This window comes from Mus pahari, chromosome 3 (assembly GCF_900095145.1).
Source record: "Mus pahari chromosome 3, PAHARI_EIJ_v1.1, whole genome shotgun sequence".
Lineage (NCBI taxonomy): Eukaryota > Metazoa > Chordata > Mammalia > Rodentia > Muridae > Mus > Mus pahari.
In genome coordinates, this window is record NC_034592.1 from 110,206,210 (window position 1) to 110,209,879 (window position 3,670).

Genomic DNA, 3,670 nt, shown 5'->3' on the forward strand with positions numbered 1-3,670 from the left:
TGTGTAGCTCTGGCTGTCCTGGAACTCACTCTGTAGAGCAGGCTGGCCTCGAACTCAGAAATCCACCTGCCTCTGCCTCCCAACTGCTGGGATTAAAGGCGTGCGCCACCACGCCCGGCTAGTATCCAGATTTAAAAAAATAAAAACAAAAACAAACAAACAAAAAGCCCAACAAGCCAAGTGTAGCTCTGCAAGCCTCTAACCCCAGCACCACACATGGGAGGGGTGGAGACAGGAGGATTGCTGGCGTTTGCTGAATGCCAATTCAGTGAGGGAACCTATCTCAAGAGAATAAGCCAGAGAGTGATACAGGACACTCAGAGGAGGACTACACACAGGCGCGCACACGCGCGTGCGCGCGCGCACACACACACACACACACACACCAGAGAGTGATACAGGACACTCAGAGGAGGACTACACACAGGCGCGCACACGCGCGTGCGCGCGCGCGCACACACACACACACACACACTGACACAAAGTAAAATTAGTTTATAAAATACTTTAATACGGCATAACCAATATGCATGCTAATGTGCATGTGTTCACAAATATACACACCTGTACCTGCGAGTGTGCCTGCAAGTGCGTGCATGTGCGAACACCCTCCCTTTATTTTATAGTTAAAGATATATAATTAGAATAGTATCTGGGGAGAAAGGGGGTTAGGGAGAAAATAGAAACAAAATCCTGCTTTTACTACAGAGGTTCTTACCTCAAACCCCCAGACTTTCTTTACAGCTCCTTTTTTTTTTTTTTAAACTGTGGGTTTTTTTTTTTTTTTTTAAGATTTATTGGGGGCTGGTGAGATGGCTCAGTGGGTAAGAGCACCCGACTGCTCTTCCAAAGGTCCGGAGTTCAAATCCCAGCAACCACATGGTGGCTCACAACCATCCGTAACAAGATCTGACGTCCTCTTCTGGAGTGTCTGAAGACAGCTACAGTGTACTTACATATAATAAATAAATAAATAAATCTTTAAAAAAAAAAAAAAGATTTATTTATTATTATATATAAGTACACTGTAGCTGTCTTCAGACACACCAGTAGAGGGCATCAGGTCTCATTACGGATGGTTGTGAACCATCATGTGGTTACTGGGGTTTGAACTCAGGACCTTCAGTGTTCTTAACCGCTGAGCCATTTCTCCAGTCCCTACAACTCCTTTTTGCCTCTATCTATCCACCCATCCATCTATCCCTGCCTTCCTCCCCTCATATGGAGGAGAGTTTTCAACCTTTCCTGCTTTTCGTACATGCCTGTTGCTGCTGCTCCAGGCCCTCCTAAGCCTGTAGCTCTACTACAAGTTTCATTGCACTGCAGTTTCCTTACTGACATTACTGCCTTTCTCTCCAGCTGACACTGCGGTCTGTCCTGGCTCACTTTCCCACTGACATTCCTTTAGTCTCTTTATTCCTTTAGTATTTACAGTTGTTTTTGGCTTTTTCCTCACTTTGTGGTAGACATTGTGGTAGTTATATAAGTCACATTGCCCCCCCCCCCCTTCAGCTCCATCTCCTCTGAGCCATCTGCCTTGGAATTCTCAATGACAGACCTTTCTTTTCTTGTAACTGTCTTCAGACACACATACCAGAAGGGGGCCATTACAGATGGTTGTGAGCCACCACATCAGGACCTTTCAGAAGAGCAGTCAGTGCTCTTAACTACTAAGCCATCTCTTTAGCCCCGACAGACCTTTCTCTCTCTCTCTCTCTCTCTCTCTCTCTCTCTCTCTCTCTCTCTCTCTCTCTCTTTTCTTTCTCTCTTTCTTTCTTACTTTCCTTCCTTCCTTCTTTCTTTTTGTTTTGATTTTGTTTTCTGTTTGTTTTTTTCAAGACAGGGTTTCTAGCCCTGGCTGTTCTGGAACTCACTCTGTAGAGCAGGTTAACTCACTCTGTAGACCAGGCTGGCCTCGAACTCAGAAATCCACCTGCCTCTGCCTCCCAAGTGCTGGGATTAAAGGCCTGGGCCACCACTGTCCAGTTTGGACAGAGATTTCTGAAACATTGTTCACATTGTTTCCTTGTTTGAAGCCCCCCAGTAGCGGTGTTCACATGGAGTCCCAGCCACTAGGGGCTGAGGGGAGAGGAAACACCTTCAGTGATGCTGTCTATGAACGCTTGCTGTTCCTCAGCTGTTCAGTGTTGCTTCCTTTCCTAATGTCATTCTCTTTTAGGGAACTCTCCTTTCCCACTTGATACAGTCTAGAAACTTGAGCATGTGATTTCTTAATGTTTTCTACTTTTGATTCCTTTAGAAGCCTGTTAAGAAGACCAAACACAGCTAGATACTTACTCACCTTGCTTTGAGACCACTACCATAATCCCACTATTTGGCCTTTCCTGGGCCTGCTTCTTTAGCCTTTCTTTCGGCTCTGGAAGCTCCTCACATCTTTCCTATACTTTCTTCCAGTGAAATTTGTTGGGAGTAGCAGCTCCTGATGCTTACAAGCTTCGGGCTTCCCAAGGCCACCGTCTCTTGCTCTGTTGCACAAAGTGTACGTTTCCTTCCTACTTCCAAGTTCCCCCATAATCTGGCCCCAGCTTTGTTTCCTTTACCCAGACCAGAGCCATCATAGTCAGTTCCTGACTTTGAGAAATATCACACCAGTCTTGCCTCTCTCTTTCATTCATGTCTATGCGTTCCCTGATTCCTCAAGGATCTGTCCAGGACTTATGATGAAAACAAACGTTATGTCTTGTATTATCTAACACAGTCTTTGCAATATTAGTGCTCAGTATCTGTCATGAGTTTCCCTGTTAGTATTGATTAACCTTTGTATTTGCAGGGACATTTGATAGACCAATTTTTTTTTTTTTTTTTTTTTTTTGGTTTTTCAAGACAGGGTTTCTCTGTATAGCCCTGGCTGTCCTGGAGCTCACTCTGTAGACCATGCTGGCCTTGAACTCAGAAATCCACCTGCCTCTGCCTCCCAAGTGCTGGGATTAAAGGCGTGCGCCACCACTGCCCTGCGATAGACCAATTTCTTACCTTCCCAATTCCAATCTTAGACAACCATGGTCAAGATGTTTTTCCTTACATAAACCTATTTTTTTTGTGTGTGTCTTGTCTTGTCACCCCTGGCTCCTCTGATGGCTTCAGGTTGGCTTGTGTGTCTCCAGGTAGATGAGTGATTTCTGCTTACACTGTGGAGTCAGTCATAATATGCAGATACAGTGTATCCTTAAATGTAAGGCAGGCATTCTTAACCCAGTATGATCATTAGAATCACTTCAAGAGCTTTAAAAAAATAACCACCCTGGATCCTCAAATCCAGGAGTGGAGAGTTCTTGCATGTCTCTAATAAGCAGCCAGAGTTAAGAGCAGAGTGAATATTCAACCTGAATTCTGAGCGGAATCAACCTTTCTTAAGTTCCCAGGAAGAAACGTTTCCCCTCTTACCCATGAGACTGACCCATCACAATAACCCCTGTCTCCTTGAACATTTAGACTTTCTTCCACCATGCACAGTGCCACACATAGATATTTACGCAGCAACTGTCCTGGCAGTAGAAGGTTCAGCAGTTAGTGAACAAGGAACAGACAAGAAACAAAAAGCCTCTGTTTGAGATTCAGGGAAATTATTACAAGGAAGTTCCTTAGAGTAGGAAATCAAATTCTATAGGCAATCTCCTGAGCAGGCAGCCGCCCTTAGTATCAGACAGAG